This window comes from Mauremys mutica, chromosome 2 (assembly GCF_020497125.1).
Source record: "Mauremys mutica isolate MM-2020 ecotype Southern chromosome 2, ASM2049712v1, whole genome shotgun sequence".
In the NCBI taxonomy this organism is placed as follows: Eukaryota; Metazoa; Chordata; order Testudines; family Geoemydidae; genus Mauremys; species Mauremys mutica.
The window spans coordinates 117208086-117230391 of record NC_059073.1 but is presented as its reverse complement, the minus strand read 5'-3'; the positions used below and the strand labels follow the sequence as shown (position 1 = coordinate 117230391).

The 22306-nt window shown below is 40.6% G+C and overlaps 1 protein-coding gene across 1 annotated transcript in view; it reads right to left on the bottom strand.

Annotated features, from left to right (window-relative positions):
* LOC123363196 overlaps nt 1-22306 on the bottom strand; it is a 315703-nt gene that overhangs the window by 250480 nt on the left and 42917 nt on the right. The window contains exon 4 of the mRNA XM_045004078.1: nt 12467-12545. The gene's annotated coding sequence lies outside the window, so the exon portion shown is untranslated. The remainder of the gene's footprint in view (nt 1-12466; nt 12546-22306) is intronic.

Here is a 22306-nt window from a genome sequence, read left to right as displayed (position 1 = left end):
TTGTTCAGTCCAAGGACTGTGCCCATATCTTTGGAGAATTTTCTGAAAAGGTGTTATCTCTTTAATAAAAGGTGAGGTAGAAGCTACTTTTGACTTCATTTCTTCCTCTGGGACTGTTTTCCCTTGCCTTTTCTTAAACATTTTAAATTTTGTTCAGCGAGCAGCACTGTCTGGTCCCTGGGACCCTCTTGTTGCTCCTGATATATATATTTTTTCTTTTTCTGCTACCTTCACGGAGGCCAACAGATTTAGTTAACAATTTTCCTACTACCCACACGGGGGCCAGCAGTTTTTGTTAATAATTTTACTTTTCCTATTACCCACCCGGGGGCCAGCAGTTTTTGTTAACAATTTTACTTTTCCTACTACCCACCCGGGGGCCAGCAGGTTTTGTTAACAATCTTATGAGCTCTTTATTTTCCTGCTACCCACACGGGGGCCAGCAGTTTTGGTTAACCAGGAATAGAACCGTGCTCTGTAGAGCCGGTTGTGTGCACACAGAATGGTTTACAATAAGTGAGGCAAAAATACCAATAATCCCCCTTTCGCTATTCTCCACCAAAATGTTGTATCAATATAATAAAAACCAGCAGGATCTTATTAAGAGGGATAAGGCAAAGATGCCACATTTATTGTAAATACCATAACAAAACAAAAGACAATGTTTTTCTACTTATTTCTATCACTACTTATTCCTTATACACACACAGACACAGACACACACACACACACACACACACACATATTCATTCACACAATCATTCATTCAGGTTCTGTATAGATGTTATAGTTACCAGCCTAGATGTTGCTCATGCCAAGTACACAGCCTTTCACTGCAGTGGCAAACTGCAGCCCCTAGTCCAGCCCCTCAATCAGGGGCAAACTGCAGTCCTTTGGCTGGCCACTTCCCTCGGCAGCCAGTGGGTCAAAGGGGGTGAGGGGCAGGACCGCTTGCTACTCTGGGCCCTGACCCAGGGACCCTATACCTGGCAGCCACTCCCTGTCTCTTCTTCCCCTCTGCCACTACCTGCTTTCCCTGGGCCACTTCCCCATAGCCCCAGCACCTACTCGGCCCCTATATCAAGGCCACAGTCTGGGAGCCAGCAAGGATGGAGCTCCACTTGCTCCCTCAACCCTGCCCAGCACTGCTCTGTCCCAGGTACTTCTTGAGGGACAGACTGCTCCTCTTTGTCCTGCAGTCCTTCTTATAGGGCCCAGCCTGGTCCTGATTGGCTGCTTCTAAGCCTTCCTCTGATTGGCTGGGTTCTGCACAGCTGCTCCAATGGCTGCTATTAACCCTTTGCCAGCCAGTGAGGACAGCTGCCTGGTCACAGGTGTTCTATGTGGTCTTCCCCTCTGTAAGGTTTTGGAGGTGAGGGTTGGAAGAGAGGACCAGTCACACTCCATAGCACCTGTAGATTTTTACATGGGAATCTGGGTTCAAAGCAACTTTAATTCCTGCTGGGTCCCGTCAGTATCTTGTACCAAGTATCAGAAGGCGGAACCAGACAATTAAGAATGGAGTGGCAAGACAGCCTGACCGGACTACAGCCATCCCACTGAATAGCTACTTCCTCCACAGATCTAGCATTACCTTTTCTTCATGGATCCAGCATTTAGGGAATTTGGGGTGCTTGGCCTTTGGTCACAGAGCATTATCCCAAACTTCTCACACTAAAGGAGATGATTTCCTGAAAATTCTGAGGTGACCTTCAGTGAATCTTCAATCTCCTCTGGCACATTTCCATGGGTTTCTCTATGGTTTAGCCCTAAAAGAGCAAAGGTGGTAATGTGCTGCAAAATACTATACATGCAGCTTAGAATGCCCTTTCAGGCCCTGGCTCACTGATGTGTTCTTCCTAACTAAATCTTAACATATAGCAAATGAAAACAGTATTCCAGATGGCTGCTTCTCTCAGGTTGGGCAGATTAATTCTTCCCCATTATTCAGTCCATTCTCTTGAACACAAAAAGGAATGACATTTCAATGTAAAGAAGCTGATTTGCCTGTAGGTTAAGCTTAAGCCTTAGTCACTTTGAACATTTTTGTTGTCTCTTAAAGATGACCTACAAACAATGGGTTTATACCCTTTTCTGCTTCTTTATGATGCATAAGGAATGCCTGAAAGGTTTCATTCCTCTTTTTTTTTTTAAAAAAAAATTATTGTTTTAACTGCAGAAATATCAAGAGTATCAACTCCTCTCTTACCAGTTTTTTGCTGAAGGACCAGAGGCTGGAGTAGGAACTATTACAACCCTCAGTTGAAAGAGTGAGGTTGTTGAATCTTTCACAGAGTTTTTCTCCCAAATGATTGCCAGATATTTGAGCTAAGTAGGTATAAACAAACAAAGAAAATTTGAGCTGGGTGGGAAATGGTTTTCCCATCCCACAAAATTTTGGAGATATCAAAAAATATTTCCATCCTGTATCAGGAGAAAAAGTTGAAATAAAAAAAATTAACCAATTTTTTTTTCAAAGTGGGTTTAGGTAATCTAAATGTGTCACTTTGATCATTCTGGAATGTTTTATGTAAATTTCAACCCCTTTTATTTATTTTATCTTAATTAGCTTAAACTTCAAAACTCAAAAGTCATTTTGAACTGGATACCAGAATGTTTTATTTAAGAAATGTTTAAATAAAAAGTGTTGACATGTTCAAAAAATAATTTTCAAAAAAAAATTTTGGAGTCTAAACATTCATTGAAACAGACCTTTTACTCTGAAATGTTTTGGTTTTCACAAATCAACATTTGTGAATGAAAAAACCATAGAATCAGAGAAATCGGAGAACTGTAGGGCTAGAATGGATTTTTGGAGGAGATTATTTAGTCCTGCCCTCCCCATTAAGGCAGGACCACGGATACCTAGGCCAGCCCTGACAGGTATTTGCCTAACCTATTCTTACAAACCTGACCGGGACTCCACAACCTCCTTTGGAAGCTTATTCCAGTATATAACTATCCTTATAGTTAAAAAAGTTTTCCCTAATATCTAACCTAAATCTCTCTTGCTACAGATTAAGCCAATCACTTCTTGTCTTCACTTCAGTAGACATGGAGAACAATTGATCGCTGTCCTCTTTATAACAGCCCTTAACATATTTGAAGACTGGTATCAGTCTTCTTTTCTCAAGACTAAACATGCCTGTTTTTGTCAACCTTTCCTCACAGGTCAGATTTTCTAAACCTTTTATCATTTTTATTGCTCTCCTCTGGATTCTCTCCAGTTTGTCCACATCTTTCTAAACATGTAGTGCCCAAAACTGGACACAATACTCCTTCTGAGGCCTCACCAGTGCCAAGTAAACCAGGGCAATTACCTCCTGTGCTTTACATACAACATTCCTCTTAATTATCCCAGAATTATATGATCCTTTTTTGCAACTGCATCACATTATTGACTCATATTCAATTTGAGATTCAATATAACCTCCAGATCCTTGTCAGTAGTACTACAATAACTTAGCCAGTTATTCCCCATTTTGTAGTTGTGCATTTGATTTTTCCTTCATAGGTGAAGTACTTTGCACTCGTCTTTATTGAATTTCATCTTGATTTCAGAAAAATTCTCCAATTTGTCAAGGTTATTTTGAATTTTAATCCTGTCCTGCAAATTTCTAGCAACCCCTTCCACATTGGTATTATCTGCAAATTTTATAAACATAGTCTCCACTCTATTATCCAAGTCATTAATGAAAATATTGACTAGAACTGGACTTGGGACAGACCCCCCTGCAGGACCCCACTAGATATGTCTTCCCATTCTGTCAGCGAACCATTGATCATTATTATTTGAATACGGTCCTTCAACCAGTCACGCACCCAATTTATAGTAGTAGCATCTGTTTCATCAAAAAAATTCCGAACACAATGAGAAGTTATAGGTCCCAATCCTGCAATGAGCTTTGTGTGCGTGGACCCCTGTGTACAGAGCTCCATTGAAGTCAATGGGACTCCATGAGGGTGCAGGAGTCCACCCCCATGAGATCGTTGCAGGACTAGACAAACTGACTAAAAATCCATCCCTCACCCACTCAATTGTTCACGTTTTATCCTCTTGGTACTTAGGGTGTCATAATCTTTCCAACTCTCCAGTCACCCATAGAGTCTTCCAGGAAAACAGGATAAACATAACCTGAATTTTAAATATTAAAAACTCAAGATTAAACAAAAAGCAAAAAAATCTTGCCCTGACTGTGCTTAAAAGTTCTACTCTTTTGAAAGAGTTTGCTGTTATCAGCCATATGTCCTATCTGTATAATGAGGAACTGGACTAGAAACCACTTAAATTTAAAGGGCAAAAAACAGAACAAATATATATTTACCTTCTTCATAACTCACCTGTAAGAAAAGCAGTGTGACTTTAATGTCACTTAATTAAGCCAATTGACTGCAGAGATGTTGCAGTCCAATTTAGGTGATCAAGTATGAAAACTGGACCCTATGGGCTTGTCTACCCTGAGAAATTAATTCAGATTAAGGTAGGATTAATTTAAAACAGTATATCTAATGTGAAATAACTACCTGTTGATACTCTTAATCCAGAGTAATAGTGCTTTATTCTGCATTAGTTTAATCTGCTTTCAAATTCAGAATAAAGCAATTTTATCCTGGAATAAGAGTATCCACACATGGAGTTAATCAGGAGTAGCTATTCCAAAATAGCTCCCCATGTAGGCAATCCCTACATCTGAATCCTATTCAACATTTTCATTAATGACTTGGATAATGGAGTGGGGAGTATGCTTACACAATTTGCAGATAACACCAAAGTGGGATGGGTTGCTAGCACTTTGCAGGACAGGATTAAAAGTGGAATACCATAAACCAATGCCCTGGATAAGGCAATGTGTATTACATACAGCTACTATTTGGGATACTCTCTTTAACATCCTATTTTTGCCTTCAATACATTGCATATTGCCATTTTTGCCAACAAACTGGCACTAATCATGGTATTAAAATCACAGATTTGGAATTCACTATAATATTACCCATGCCACTGGATGAAAGAAAAGCATGTCTTTAAAGTGGTCACGCCACAATCTAAACAAGCTGATATGAAGGGTCTGATTGCCACTGTATTATTTCCACTTTTCCAGCAAAGTATGTAGTTACATCAACATCAAACTGGAGTATCACAGTGGTGAATGAGGAATCAAAGAGTGTAAACCCTCTTAATTAAGGAGCTAGTAAAAATAATAAGCATAATATTTTGTGGGGAATAGTTGTTCTTTCCACTCCTGTTCCAAATCATAATTTAAAACCACCAAGTACAGTTTGTAGTCCCTAGTGTTGAGTTCAAATCAGGGATGGGCCCAACCCACCAAAATTGGGATCCAGATTTTGAAGATTCCAAACTGCATGAAAAAAATATGCTGTTGGTTTCCATATAATCTAGGGTCTCAGAAATAGCACTTTTAATTGAAGAGGACAATTTTATAGGAAGGAGGATGGTCTAGTGCATAAGGCACTGGACAGAGACTCAGGCACTGTGGGTTCAACTCCTGACTCAGCTGCAGACTTCCAGTGTAACCTTGCACAAGTCATTTTATTTTCCTTTTGCCACAGTTCCCCATCTCTGAAAATGGGGATAATACTTCACTCCCAAGGGAAGGTAAAAACTTTTAATAACTGCACGTCGTTCAGATACTAGAGTGATGAGAGTTATACAAGATTTGTAGAGAAACATGAAATTCAAACTGATCCCTGTTGGTATTAAGGACCCGATTCTCAGTTGTACCCAAAGAATGCTGGCTGCAGCTGGGTCATTTGTGGGCTCTGGCATTCTAGAACCAGTTTTGTGCCAGTCTAGTCCCTGGAGTAGTTTAGAGCAGTCCAGAGGCTGTTCCAAGAGTCATGAAATTGCCAAAGTGTAGGAACAACTGGCCACAATGCTCTCCACCTGCCAGGTGCCAAGAGCAGCATAGGATCCTCTATTTAGAGCAAGTATCCTCTGGGATAAAGAACTCTCTGGGCTGTGGAAAAAACAGAACTGGACACTCAAAACAGGCCCCACATTTTACTTTGGGTGGTTTGGTTCAATGTAGGATGATTTTTGAAGGAAAATAGGGATTTTTTTCTCTTAACAATGGTTCAACCTATTTTTAAGTGAAAAACATGGCATTTATGCAATTTTTTCATTCAATTTGTTCATTTTCATGAACTTGGAGCAAAATGCAAACAATCTCGCTTTGAAGTTTTTGAATGAGATACAAACAAAGATTACACAGCTCTAGTAAATTGTGACCACATGGCACGTTCAAGAAGAAATCTCAAACTCCATAGTGATATCTAGGTGCAGGCTGGCTAAAAATACACAGTTCCCTGCTTAGGAAGAGACGTAAGGTAACTGTGTAAGTCTCAGCATGAAGTTTACACTTCATACCTTGTTCATCGACTAAGAAACAGCTTCCGTTAGCACACAGATGACAGGAACAGGCTGGTTTTGTATCATAGTGAGGAAGAATTGCCTCAGTTCGGACGGCTAGTGCTCAGAATCTGGAGGCTGACAAGCTGGGTGGCCTTAGAGCTGCTGCCTTCACACTGTCTGCAATTACTGCTACTTATAAGCAGTCAGCAGCCTAGAATGAGGAAAACCTATTCCAGTGTCCTAAAATGACAGAACTACAGGTGCAAAAAGTTACTAAACATTAGCAATCGCTCTATCTAGCGCAAGGAGACTTGACAAGGAGGTATGGGGGAAAAGAAAAGTCAGGGATGGGCATGAAGCATAACCTTGTATATTGAAGGAGAGAGAGAATACAAACCCCAACAGGATAGAGCTTCTTTGCATCTATGGCAAACTTGTCTGTGTACAAAAAACAAGACTAGATGAAGGGAGAAAACCTATATTGCCTTAGGCTGAAAAGAACCGTAAACCAGATTCTCAGCTGTTGTAAATTGTCACGCTCCATTGACTTTATTGGAGCTACACCATTTTATGCCAGCGGGAGATCCTGTTTTATATTTGGGAAAATTCTTTCTTAAAGTATGGTTTCTCCTAGCAACACTATTACCTAGAAATGAGCCCAATCCAGATCCCCAGATATGAAACACCTGAATTCTGAGAAGATTTATTCCAGATCAGAAACTTAGAGCCTGCCATACACTGTGCTGAACCAAAACCCTATATCTAAATCGGGGGAAGCGTGAATAAGATCTGGATCTAAAACTCTTGGCTTCGATTCATTTCAAATCTCAGGTATATACCATGACGAGCACAATATAAAAAAAAAACAAGGTAAGTTATTCTGATAAAGATCTCTCCTTTTGCTTTTGTGTTACTGTCACTGACAACGTCAGCTGCTTAAACACTAGTCAAATAATTTAGACTGGTTTGAGAACTGGTCTAACTTGCACACCTGGCTTTCCAATAAAATATGTATTCACAAGTCAAAGTGTCTTTGCTACTTTCTGCCACTGCTGGTCCATTACTCCTGATTAATATCTCTCTCTCCTTTGTTCTGCTTGCTCTCGCTGACAGTGCCACAGAGACATATCTTGTTGTACTACATGTTGAGCAATCTATTCCAATGAACATCAGTCTCATGTAAATTACATGTTGTGGAGTTTTCTCCCAATCATTTGTGCAATGTCAGGTAATGCAGGAAATGACTCACCCGTGAATGTGCTATTAAGTCTGTGAAACTGGCTGGTTTCAGTTCACAGGAGTTTTTGCAAACTTCATCAGTGGGTTCAGCTTTCCCAGATATAGGACACTTGGGTTTCCTTTTGGGTTTATGCAAATGTGAAATTCAGACACAACAAAGTGAACCATGGTGAGTTTCACAAAACCCCAATAACTTTTCCTTGATGTTGCTTCACTACAGTCTCCTCCATGCCCCCTAAAGATCTGGAATCCTATTTTCATGTTTAGCTATATTCTGAGAGAGGGAGAAGAACGCTCCAGTGGCCTTGTCCCCGCGTCCATTCCCTGCCCTCTCCTGGCTCTTCATGGACAGGTAGTGGATCCACCACCCTTCCTGCCTATTCCTCCTGGCTCACTGATAGGCCTATTCCCTCACATTTCCCATCAGCATCTCTGAGAGGGAAAGCAGACAGCACTTTCTGGTGAGATCCCTCCCCCCCCATTCTGCAGCAGCTGGATTGGAAACAGTAATAGTCTCACTCCTGGTGCTCCAATACTTGGCCTTTGCTTTTACTTTGGGTCTGAGACTCACCTCAGATTACACTTGAGCTAAGGATGTTTCTAATCTAATCTTTTTTTTCAAATTTGATGACCATTGAGGCCTAAAACTTTCAAAAGTGATTAGTACTTTTGGGGGGCCCAACTTAAGAAATGTTAAAGGTGTCAGATTTTCAGAAAGTTCAGAGCTCCCATCTTTGGACAGTCAGACACCTTTAAGGAGGCTCAAATTGGGCACCCAAAATCACTGGTTGCTTTTGAAACTGTGGGCCTGTTTGGTTTTTTTCCTAGCACGATCAAGACTGTTGGACATAAACATTGCCCAACTTCAACAAAAAGGACATGCTTCTTGTCATGCACTGAGGAATAGTACATAATTTTATATGGTGATTTCTCAGGTGTGATTTATTTTTTAAAAGAGATGATAAAGATAGGAGATGTCAATCAGTTTTGTTAGCATAGATTTCTCAGTCAGGAGTATTTAAAACAGCTACATATTTTAAGCCAAATAAAACTATCAGTTATACAAAATACAGTAAAACTAAAGAAAATAAAAATTCAAGGGGATAATCAAACGAGCAAGAAGAATTGCTTAAAGCACAGCACAAGGACTGTAATTAGAAGTTTTGAAGTAAAATTACAGATTGGTTACCTTACGCAGATTATCAGAAAAATAAATAAATTCCAGGCCATGAGATTTATTAGACTCTTGAATCATCTAAGGGAAGTTCTGGAAGCCTTAACAGATATATTGAAAACTAGAGTGAATGAAGCACTAGGAAATACAATGGATATATATAATGGATTGTACATGTGCCAATACCATGAACATTTGAAGACAAGGACATAGGATATTCTCCTTTGGGGTGAAATTTGCCCTGGACGGGAGGACAGGACAAGACCTATTCACCACTTATGTTCCACATAAGCCCTTCTTTGAGGTCTTAAGAGGCACAATAGGCCTTATGCTGGTCCAGTGACAAGAGTGAATTTCACTGTTAGAGACCAATCCTGGCGTTCTGTCTATAATGAGCAGCATTTTCTTTGCACACATTCACATCCCATTGCCTTATTTTGTGGGGGGACTTATTTTCCTAAAACATGAACATAGTTCTCATTTTCTTTTACCCCATGATTAGTCACATGATCTGTTGTTGGGTGGATTTTGTAGGAAACAATTAAATTGATCCTGGTGTGACTTCTACAAAGTAGTACTTTGCATTAAAAGATTTCTCAGTCTCAAAAATTCTGTCCAAAATGAGCAAGTAAGTCTATTCCTATTCCTCAAATTATTTTGATTCAATAGGGGCCTCCCATTGGTGTTCCTCGGGCTTTCATGACCCGGGACATACCTCTCAAACAGAATTCTCCAAGAGGTAAATGCACAATACAATCCTTTAAAAAATAGGGCTCAGGCTCAAAATAAGGGACAGAACAAAAATGGTAGAGAAGAAAGTTTGATAATGTGTGGGAATGAATCCTTCAGTATCTACATCCTTGATTTTGACTGGTAAATATTTCTGATATGAACAATTTACATCATAAAGGAAAAGAGATGGACAACATATTTGTGTGGCCCAGCGATACAATTGGGTGTGAAATGTGTGGTGTGTGCCTCTGAGATGGATACAGTTGATAGGTCTGACATAGCACCAGCAAGCTGAGTCATATTTTGAAAGCTAAACGCTCCTAATCACTGCTTTATGGTATGGAAAATCCTGGCTGGTGTGGCTGCAGAGTCACCTTAGCACATCGAGGTACTGTGTGGGGGAAGAGGGCAGCTATGAAGCACACTTTCCCCACTGCCACCAGCCCATCTACCTAAATTCTGTTGCGAAGGTGAGTCATGCAGAAGGTGATGGGGTAGCTGACAACAGCCAGAAGCCAGGGAACAGCTGTTGTATGTAGCATATTCACCCGCCAATGCAGTGAATTTATCTGAAAATAAATGGGCTTCTAGCAGAAGGGACATAAGAGAGCAGCTAGTGGTTGAAATCAAAGACAACTGGCACCTGAGCTGGCTATGCTGCCAGATTTTGTTTGTGTCTGTCTGTCCATCCTGCAGATCCTTGGCTAGCAGGAAAATGTGAGGCCAATGCCCACTGTCACTTTTGCAATTCAGTTGGCCCTGCCTCTTCATCATAAATATACAATGCATTTGCACAACAACCAAAGCAATGGCATTTTGCAGGCAGTGTTCCTTTACCATGGATTTTTTTATACAGAAGATGAATACATAGACCTAAATTAACAGAATGAATTTACATCTAAAGAAAATCCTATAGATATTAAAGAAATACCTCAGAACAGCATTCTACCAGACAGAACGAACATAGTTAAAGATGCTTTAACATTTGCACCATTTGGTAAAGCAGGGGTGGCCAACCTGAGCCTGAGAAGGGGCCAGAATTTACCAATGTACATTGCCAAAGAGCCACAGTAATACGTCAGCGGAGCCCCACCCCCTTAGCTCCCGCCCTGCTCCTAGCACCTCCCATCCACCAGCAGCCCCGCCAGTCAGCGCCTCTCCCTTCCCCGCACCTCCTGATCATCTGTTTCATGGCCTGCAGGAGGCTCAGGAGTGGAGGGGGGGAAGGGGAAGGAGCGAGGGCACGGCAGGTTTAGGGGAGGGCGCGGGAAGGGGGTGGAGTGGGGGCAGGGCCGGTGGCAGAGCCAGGGGTTGAGCAGTGAGCACCCTCCAGCACATTGGAAAGTTGGCGCCTGTAGCTCCAGCCCCGGAGTCGGTGCCAATACAAGGAGCCACATATTAGCTTCTGAAGAGCCGCATGTGGCTCCGGAGCCGTAGGCTGGCCACCCCTGTGGTAAAGCAAGGCAAAAATTGGCCACAAATTTGTACCACACTGGCCTGATCAGTTCAGTACCAAACCTACCATATACCTATAATTCTAGGTGCGGATCTGCCTATTACACATATGATCAGTAAATAACATGTGCAGTTAGGGGTCTCTCTCTCTAGCAGTGTGTTAGCAAACGTGTTAATAAAGAACAAACAACATTAGTTGACAGAACAAACATTGACCCCAGTAAGTTGAATATTGTATACCTTGGAGTATATGGCATAACCTGCCTTCTCCTACAAAACCCCCTCTGCTTTTTAAACTCTTTCCAATACTCCCAATTCTGTATTTTTTCAGAAACGTATCACTTCACAAGTAAGACGTTTCATCCTTGTCCTGCCATAGCAATTTGTGTATCTCATTTGTAGCAATGAGAATGACGAGGGGCATGGAAAACCTCATATACAAAGAGAGTTTGAAACGATGGGGTTGTTTACCTTTGTTTTAAAATAATGTACGATAAAGAGAAAATGGGATCAGCAGCTTCCATTCTCTCTGCCTCAGAACACAAAACAAAGGGACAGTCAAGAAAATTGAAAGGTGGCAAATTCAAAAGTTAAAAGGAAATACTTCTTCACACAATGAAAAATTAGACTGTGGAACTTATTGGCACAGGATGCCAATAAGGCCAAGAACTTAGCAAGATTCTAGAAGAAGTTAGACAATTATATGGATATCTAAAATAGCTATGGTTATAATAGTAAATACTAAAAAAGAGAATTTTAGGAGGTACATAAAATCCTATATTTCAAAGTTTAAGTCAATCTCTAACTATTAGGGGCTAGAAAGAGAAGCAGATTATTCCATCTCTGCTGCAGGGTTTCTTGCACTTTCCTCTGAAGCAGTTGATGCTGGCCACTGTCAGAGACAAGGTACCTCAGATCTTATCTATCTGACAGTTCCCTAAAAGTTTAAATGAATATTTAACACAGGAGAAGGCACCATAGCTCAGATACAGACTGATACCAGAAACTGAGTCATTTCTGAAAAATAACCAGCCTAGATTTTCATACTCAGGGTGAGGAACATAGTGGTAACGAAGTTCACAGAAGACTAGGATGATGACTAAAATCTGAGTGGATGAGTTCTTGCAACAGTCACCACTTACAATCGGATAAAACACAGTTTGTTAAGCAAGTCAGCACATTAAATCATCCCTTATTGAAACATACCATGGGTATGATAAAAAAAAAATCCCCACCAAAACAACGCCAGCTTAGAAGGGTGTTAAGTCTAGGGAACCGTTAACAATAGTTCCTACAGTGATGTGCACTTTAGAAATGTATGAAATAACAATATTGTAAAATTATGCCTTTTTTAAATAAGGGGTTGTGACTGGCTGAGGCTGGTGTACTATTTTCTGCTTGCCAGTATAGTTATATCAGATTGGCACTATTGTTGAGTCTCAGTGGAAAGACCAGGGACTGATGGGCTTGGAGACTGAATTACTATCTCATACCTTCATGTGGGTTTCTCCAAGCCAGGAATGAGCCACACTGGTGGTGAATCTTGTCCTGCAACTGTTCTTGCTGTACCTGCTGTGGGTGTAAATAGAGAATTTTATCCACCAGGGTTATCAAACCAGCACCATTTATGAGCACTAAATTATATATATTGCCATGGTGCCTACAAAAAAATTGACAATGGTTTGGCAGTTAGTGTGCTGAGACCCCTGCCCCTAATACTGACCAATATTGTCTCATTGTTTCCTTGCACTCTGCATCCCTGTGTTGTCTCTGGTTATATACTTAGACTCTATGGAAACATCTTTTTATTCTGTATTTGTACAACATCTAGCATAATGGGTTCCTAGTCCAAGGCAGCACAGGTAATAACTAATAAATAATAATAATGATAATATATAAACCTAGGAAAAGAAATAAAGAAAATTCAGCTTTTGGTGTACATCTTGTAATTTTGCTTTTCATTTCATTAGAAGGTGAACTTTTGCCAAAAAGCCCCAAAATGTTATAAATAGTCAAACACTGTCAAGAGCTCTTCATGAAAGCATGTTTGAGTTTAGAGCTGGGGGCTCAATCCTGAGCTCTGCTCCAGACCCTTTGTAGAAAAACAGATGGCTCTCCCCAATTGGGGATTTCCCTAGTGCGGACGAGTCTCTAGCTGACATACAGCTGACTTTTATGCCAAACCTCCTTCAGTTTTGAATGCAGGGGATGTGTCAGGGAAGGAGCCCAGTTGAGAGCATGCTACACTCTGCCAATGGGGGAGGGATAGCTCAGTGGTTTGAGCATTGGCCTGCTAAACCCAGGATTGTGAGTTCAATCCTTGAGGGGGTCACTTAGGGATCTAAGGCAAAAATTGGTCCTGCTAGTGAAGGCAGGGGGCTGGACTCAATGACCTTTCCAGGTCCCTTCCAGCTCTAGGAGATTGGCATATCTCCAATTATTACCTTTAATCCCAGGCTGGAGAATGGCCTATTAGGACCACAGCCAGTTGGTCATAGATAAGAGAAGCTCTACTTCTGTTATACACTATTCTGACCCTAGGATCAGGAAACTGCAAATACCCCCCGTCTCAGTTGCATCCAGCAACTACTGAAGATTAAGGCCTCAGTCTTTATCAAGCTCTACGATTCCACTACCACCTGGACAATACTTCACAAGAAGTGAGTCACAATTAATAATTCGTTTATCCAATTTTCCCCTGGAAAAAAGCCATAAAGCAACCATTTATGTTAGGACTTGAGACTGGAAAAATATCAGTTTGGGGTCAGAACTTTATTGGGCATCAGCACTATGCAAATCGAATCGCACCATCTGAGCTGCAGAACAATTTGCTGTGGCACTGAAAAGCAGTGAAATAGGTGAGAATTAGACAGAGCAAACATTCCGATTGAACCCCGGAGGGTCAGTTCTATTGGCCTATGTAACAACGGCTGGCTTATTTTTGCTGCCTGTTCTGGACTTTTAAAGGTTCTGCATGTTTAAACGACGACAACACAACTGATCCTTACTTGAGTTGTCAACAATCATTTGTGATTCACATCCTTACCTTTGCTAAATTATAAGAAGACTATTCAAGTGGTAAAAGAAAAGGCAACATTAATTTAATAGCACATAAAATTTGCTCATCTTTTCAGCAAAACAGGTAGACGCATGGGATAGGGAACTATTTATCTTTGTGACTTTTTAAAATAAGACTCCAATACTCGGTTTGGTACTGTCTGTAAATGACATATTAATTAAATTAATAGGCTAGAACACTAACCAGAAAGGAAAGTGAAGATCTTTGGAGGGGGGGGGGAACAGTTCAGTTCTTCTATATAAAAGCCCATTTAAAAATGTTCTTAAAATGTTAAATAATTATAGTGTTGATGTTTAATATCCTGATATGAGTTCATAGAAAACCCTACCTTAGCGTCCCAGTTCCTGCCTTCTGCGCTCCTTTTGAAACTGTATCCCTGTTCTAGTCTCTATGGCAATGGTGACGTGTTGTTTCCATTGATGAGAAGATTCTTGGCACATTCAACAGGTGTGAGAGTGGCCCTGTCATCATGAGAAGACTCTTCAGTCTTAGGTTTCTCTGTGAGCTCAAGGGGATGTGCTCGCCTTCCTCAGAGAATGACTTGGCCACAAACAAATGTGTAAAGAAAACCATGTTAAATCACAATCTAATGTCTGAGGAAGAAAGGGGGGAAATATGGGCTCTAAAGGTTTCTTTCTTTCTTTTTTTTGTTGTTGTTATTGTTGTAATCTTTCTTATAAAAAAGAAGTGAGCCTGGAATTCTTGGGGAGTCATTTCCTGGGAAAGAAAGGTGATGCCAATGCTATCAAAGAATGTATTCCAGATGTAAATGGGTCACATAAACAGGATGAATTAATTGCAGCTAATTTCTTCTGGGTATTTTTAACTCTGGGAAGACACTTGCACAATATGATAAAGGCAGCTGATAACTAGCAGATAAACAACATGATGCGAATTCCTTGAACATCCAATTGGTATGAGAAACAAGCAGTGATAGAAAGATGTTTCTTCACTCCACTTCAATGAAGAGAAGAATACCAGGGAGATTTTACGAAGTGTTAACTGAGGACTAGCAGCTGTGCAATGCAGAGGTGTACCTTTTCAGGCAGAGAAGCAATGGGAGGTGCCTCTGATGACTTTTTTTCATTAGGAAAGACTTCTGTGAATCACAAAGTGATTACAAAACACTGGTAATGAAATTCACTAATGAATCTCACTGTGGCATAATGCTCAAGCATATACACAGTGTATTACACTTCCCTGTAACAGTTAACATCCACAATGAAGGATATACAGTTTCCATTACTGCCTTCCATCAGGGTTTCCCAAAGAGAGGAGGGGGACGTGTTTTAACTCCTGGCAGAGATCCATCAGCAGAAGCTGCTGAGTCATCATACTCACTAGATGCCCTAGCTATACCAGCTTTCTGACCAGTGCTGTCCATTCTTCATGCTTTACTGGCCCATTATAATTCTTATGCTAAGGGACAGTTGTGAGCATTTTATGTCCCTGCAGACTCAATCCCTACACCAGGCTGATGAAGAACTCCACCAAGGCCTACCTGTAATTGCCCTGTTCTATATACTTCCTCTGAAGCTCTGGCACGGGCCACTGGCAGAGACAGGATACTGGGAACATGGTCTGACCCAGTACGGTAGCTCTTATGTTCTTATTCCATTTTACTCTGAGGTGCCTCTGGCCTTTGAACTTAGCAGAGGTGTGTGGTGCACTGCTGTAACAGCTCATTTCTGATTTCATTCAGATAAAGCAGACCACTAAAATTCAAAGGTCAGATTCATTCCACGGTAAGCCATTGTCAATGTTTTGTACAGTATCTGGACCATGATTATGAGAAAAATATATGAGTTATTCGCATATTTAATTTTTAACCTTCCCTGCTGTTCCTCAATGGTGCCCTTTTTAACTAGCCAACCAACAGTTACATCTCATTGACTTAGAGACTTGTGAGGGCTGAAATAGCAACAGGCAATTTTGCATTAAACACAACACACAGGGAAAGTGAAACTATGAGAGCACAGGTCAGTATTATTTATTGTGATTGGTTTGGGGAGAAATATAATGGGCTATGCAGAAATGTGAAGAAGTAGATACATACCTGTTAAGGCTGGAGGTGCCAGAATTTGGAGACATTATGCATATGATGCAATGCCTTTTTTTTTTATATGATCATTTGATTCATTTGCTACTAAACGCTTGTGCAAAGTTGAAAGGAAAAAGGAAAGAGGAAGAGATCCTTTATCTAGGTTTATATTCTAGATAGAGCTGGACTAACCAAGGCATCAAGCCTGAAAAATGAGCCATATAGGCAGACCCTTGTATCTGTGCAAAGTCCCATCCACTCCATGGAGGCTGGATTGCAACATAAGATTGGGAGGCTTAAAATTGTCTTGACCTTGGCTGCTGTGATTTTTTTTCTACTTTTAGGATTCTTTCCATTTAAATACCTCACTGCCACTTTTCCATCACTGAACCACACTAAGCTATATTTTTACAGTTAGTCCTCATGTTGGTGTTTTGTTGTTTTCATGCTTTGACTCTATTAATGACCACTGCTTAACATATTCCTACTTGAAAATAAGTATAATAATTAAAATACTGTGCCATGACTTTTTACTAAACCATAATTATGACTTTTTGTTGTGCTTTACCATGACAAAGCCATGATTTCTACCAAAACACATGACCAACCCTAGGGCTGACTATTCATAGCAAACAACGTATACCGTTTGCAATTTATCCACGAGCTTCTAAAATGTGTATATTAATTGAAGCTGTTCAACAAGCAGCTTATGGGAATATATTTCAGCCTAACACTAGCAAACTTTACACTGTGGCTATTGTTTCATGTATTTGCTAACTGCTCTCTGTGATTGAATCAGTTTACACTGTTTTTATTCCCTGATTGGAAGACTCTCCAAACCCCCAAAGAGCTTCATGATGGCAACACAAAACCTTGTGTTTGGAAGGTGTTTCACAATCTAAACGTCTTCATTTTGTAGGTGCCAGATACCTAGCAAACATAAGTATGTCTCAGCACAAATCATGGGTGCCCCAAGAGCTTATGGTTTATCACATCTCCAGTGCAAATAGCCCTCTGATTGTGTATGCACAGGAACCTTTACCTGCAATGGTAAATTTGCATGAACATTCACATTTTCCCATTCCACAAACAAAATTTATTTAGTTTTATTTTACTTATTATGAACAACATTTCACTTGCACAAGTGTGTGCAGGGGTTATGAATACTATCTGAACAAAGTCATGTATTTTATTTACCAAATGTCTGATTGCTTTTCATCAGCGTTTACCAAAAGACAATCCTGACATCGATGACAGCAAGCAAACATGTCATACTTCTTTATTAACAGAATTTTAGAAGAAACCCCCTCATTTTTCCTAGAGCACCATGTTGTAGTCTAAAGCCCTGATCTCGCAAAGACTTACACAAAGGCTTAACCTTCAGGACTCTAAATAATCCCAGTACAGTCAATGGGACTTACCCAGTGTGTAAAGCTAAGCACATGTACATTTCTTTTGGGCCTAACAAAGTACATCCTCAGAACTGAGATAAGAGGCCAGTGATCTCCCCCAGAGCATGCGTCTGCCCTGAAGTCAATGGAGTGTCGATTTATATCAGCTGAGGATCTGTACCATAAAACTTCACCTGATGAATCTTAAACCTTTGGTTTAATTCTTAATACAGTATCCAGATGGTTAAACTGTTACTATCATAAAAGATTCTTTCATTATTTATGTGGATTGAAATATAGCTAAGTAGTTTTTAACAAATGCATTTACACAAAGTCACTTGATGGAAAAAAAGTAGGGGGGAGGGGGTTGTTTACAAAACAAGTTATAATAATGAAGCCAAAGCTGCTAGACTGAGCCAAGAGACCTCTTAGTAAATCATTTATTCTGCAGTTTGACAATATTTACAAAGGTTTTTACATGAATTATTTACTCGAGCTTTTATAATATGTAACATCCTGTACACAAAACAGCAACAACACATTGAAGTTACAAACCTGGGAACAAACAGTTATTCAGTGACAGATGGTGGAAGGGCTCTGGAAAAAAAGGGATTTTACAACTAACACAAGCAACTATCTCTTCTATCTGTTATCAATAAAGAGAAGAGGAATGGCAGGAAAATGTGATTCAAGGAAACAAGACAATTTTTCAAAAGCTACGTTAGTTGGGATTGCTGGGGTGGTTGGCTTGTTTGTTTAAGTATTTTGTTTTAGTTTCCAACTCTAAAAAATGCCATTTGAAAGAGTTACCACCACCAATGACAGGCTCCAAGGTGCACAATGCAACATAAATGAGGGAATCACAAAACACTGCTGATGGCCATATTGTTATTGTGACCCATTATTTCTTCTTTGTTCTACAGTAGTGCCCAGAGTTCCCTATGAGCGTGGATGCTCTGTCATGATATGTGCTGTACATGCACATAGGAAGAGACTCCTTGCTCTAAGGGTTTATAATCTAAATATGCAAGACAGATAGACAGAAGTATCGTTATCCCCATTGTACAGATAGGGAACAGAGAGATTACATGAATTGTCCAAGGTCACAAAAGAAATCTGTGCCAGGTCTAAGTATGGGTCCTGGCTCTCAGTCAAGTCCATAAATATCAAAGGAGAAAATCTTGTTAGCTACATTTGACATATACATACATAAACTGCTTCTTTAACCTCCATGTCCCATTTTCTGGTGTCAGTGCCTGCTACCATTGCTGGCAACATTGACCACACACCACCACAGCCCCAAAGCCTCCGCTAGAAATCAAAAAGCAAGGTGAAAAGAAGCAAGAGGACCTGAGAAAGGGTCTGTGTCACTGATACTCTGTAAAGGCAATGGGCTTTCCTGCCCCAGGTGTCCAAAGCTGAATCAGCCACTCCTCCCACAACTCCCCAGAAGGGAAAGAGGTGTTAGGAGATTCTGTGCATTAACCTGTATCCAACTGAGAATGCAGAAGGGATGGAATGGAATCCCAGAGCTGGGGTTTGGCCAGGGCACCAGGGTGAGCCGCCAACTCCTGCAAACAGTGACGGGAGCTTTATTAACAACAAAAGGGCTGGACTCTCCATCCTAAGGGTCATTTATGTTCCCAAACATGCAAATGATTCAACATCAGGGTTCAAGGATGAAGTTGAAGAGGAACCATGAGAAATAACACCTTGTAGGAGATGGAGATGACCCATGAGGGACCCCTCCAAGGAACTGGATGAAAAGGAGCCCCGAGAGCATACACTGAGGAGAAGGCAGACGAGGAGCTGCAAGGTATCCTGCCAAGGATGACACTGCAGAAGAGCTGTGTAGGTTCTAACCTTGCAGGAAGTGGAAAAGGACCCAAGAGGGATTCTGCTGAGGAGGTGGACAAAGGATGGTTGGGTTTTTGTTTTTTTTTCAAAAGTTGGGTCAATTCCACATCAAAATGAAACCAAATTTGCCAAAACTTCTTGGTGAATCAAAAAACTGGTTTATGAAACACCAAAAGACATTGTCCAAAACAAAATGTGAAACTGACATTCACCGAGTAGCAGCGCTGAGGAGCAGAGAGAGCAGACAAAAGAGGATAGAAGATCAGAGAGGTAGAATTAGGGTGGAACAGCTTCATGCAGAACCAGACGGCCTACTTAAAATTGGATTCAGAATTATGTAATATGTCAGTGGAGGTGACAGAATATGAAGGCGTTTCCTGGAGTGAAAATAATCTGGCCACAACTTCCAGAACCCCTGAACACTAGAGAATAGAGATATAGCAAGACCAAAGAGAATTGTCCTTATTGAGACAGAAAGTGAATAAACCATTATATGGATTGCAGTTGGGGCAGAGGTCAAGGTAACAAAAAATGCCAGCAATATTTGGTGGCAACATTGTGACAAGCATAAAGCAGACTTACTTTTTACATTGTCAGCAATTAGAGTAGCACAATGCCCAGGAGTAGCCAAGATATTTCTTAGGGAGTTACATCCAGGTAAAGAGTTAATATAAAGTGGTGGGGCTTGTAAATTTGTTTCCTCCGCCCCTAATTTAATTAGTTTTACACAGAAAAAAAAGTTTTACAACTGCAGCCACATTGCTACATTGCTATTTTTATGCACTAGATCAAACATGGAATCATAGGACTGGAAGGGACCCTGAGAGGTCATCGAGTCCAGTCCCCTGCACCCAAGGCAGGACTAAGTATTAGACCATCCCTGACAGGTGTCTGTCTAACCTGCTCTTAAAAATCTCCAACGATGGAGATTCCACAGCTTCCCTAGGCAATTTATTCCAGTGCTTAACCACCCTGACAGTTAGGAGGTTTTTCCTAATGTCCAACCTAAACTCCCCTTTATGCAATTTAAGCTCATTGCTTCTTGTCCTATCCTCGGAGGTTAAGAAGAAGAATTCTTCTCCCTCCTCCTTGTAACAACCTTTTATGTACTTGAAAACTATTATGTCCCCTCTCAGTCTTCTCTTTTCCAGCCTAAACAAACCCAATTTTTTCAATCTTCCCTCATAGGTCATGTTTTCTAGACCTTTAATCACTTTTAAATGCAACAAAGAGTCCTGTGGCACCTTATAGACTAACAGATGTATTGGAGCATGAGCTTTTATGGGTGAATACCCACTTCGTCGGATGCATGTTCACCCATGAAATCTCATGCTCCAATACATCTGTTAGTCTATAAGGTGCCACAGGACTCTTTGCTGCTTTTACAGATCCAGGCTAACATGGCTACCCCTCTGATACTTAATCATTTTTGTTACTCCTTCCTAAGCAGTCATTTCTCATTTATTTACTATGTGTGCAACTGATTATTCCTTCCTAAGTGGAGTACTTTGCATTTGTCCTTATTGAATTTCATCCTATTTACTTCAAAACATTTCTTCAGTTTGTCCAGATCATTTTGAATTTTAATCCTATCCTCCAAAGCACTTGCAACCCCTCCCAGCTTGGACCCCATTGGTAATGCCCTTCCAGAATGACTGTGAACCACTGATAACTACTCTCTGGGAATGGTTTTACAACCAGTTATGCACCAACCTTATAGTAGCTCCATCTAGGTTGCATTTCCCTAGTTTGTTTATGAGAAGGTCATGTGAGACAGTATCAAAAGCTTTACTAAAGTCAAGATATACCACATCTACCACTTCCCCCCTAGCCACAAGACTTGTTACCCTGGCAAAGAAAGCTATCAGGCTCATTTCATATGATTTGTTCTTGACAAATCCATGCTGTTACTTATCACCTTATTATCTTCTAGATGTTTGCAAATTGATTACTTAATTATTTGCTCCATTATCTTTCCTGGTACAGAAGTTAAGCTGACCCAAGTTGGGAATTACACCTCTAAGCTATTGTGTAGGCATATCTTAAGCCTCATCTTGCACCATTTCCAGCCAGTCCTTTTGCTTTTTCAGCACTTTTGTTCGGTTTTGCAAAGTGAGAGAAGTGCCAGTCAGAGTTGGCTAGTGAGTCATTTTGGCCTTTTTTTTTTTTATTGTGACTATCTTGTGAAGGTCACAAATACCTGCAAGTCAAGGTCCAAGAAGAGTTCAGAAAGGTCCAAAACAGAGTAACTGATATATACATGTACAGTTGGCCACCTAAGTCAGGAAGACTCATAGAAGCTGAAGGGATTGAGAGGGTCATGTTTGGGTTTGGAGAGAGACTAGAAGGCAGGGAATAACTGAAACAACCAGAATAGTTGGGAAAAGGACTGAGATGGTCAGAAGTTGTGCAGGAGAGTTGTCTGTTATCTAGTTATCCATTTTTATCATGGGATGAGTTTTATTTTGTGACAGCCCATCAGTTAAGTGACAGAAAGCTCAAGTCACCAGCTAAAGCTTGTGAACTTCAGCTTTCCTGCAGGACTTTCACTGTGCTGCCACTCTAACAGCCACTGATTATTTTTTTTTGACACTTCCAATTAGGTTTTCTTCCTGCTGGTTTCTGAGGCTGATTCCCTGAAGGCAGATGTGTGCTCGTGCCCTTGTTAACTGCTTTCAAAATATTGCTACTATTGTCAGTAACTGTACTATTTACAGAACTGCTCCTGGAGCTCATTCAAAATGTTTGGTGGATTTGTGCTTCTTAGCGAAGCTACTAATTCTGAGTACTGCTCACCTTCTCTGGTGGTGAGTTGCCTTAGTGAACAGGAACCGGTCAAAGTGGGTGAAGGGTCTTACCCTAATAAGTGAGGAGCACCTGCAGATCTAATGATTTCAGTTGAAGTTGCAGGTGCTCTTAACTCTGAGAATTTGCTCCTAAAGAGTCTGTGAGAGGTAGTCCAATT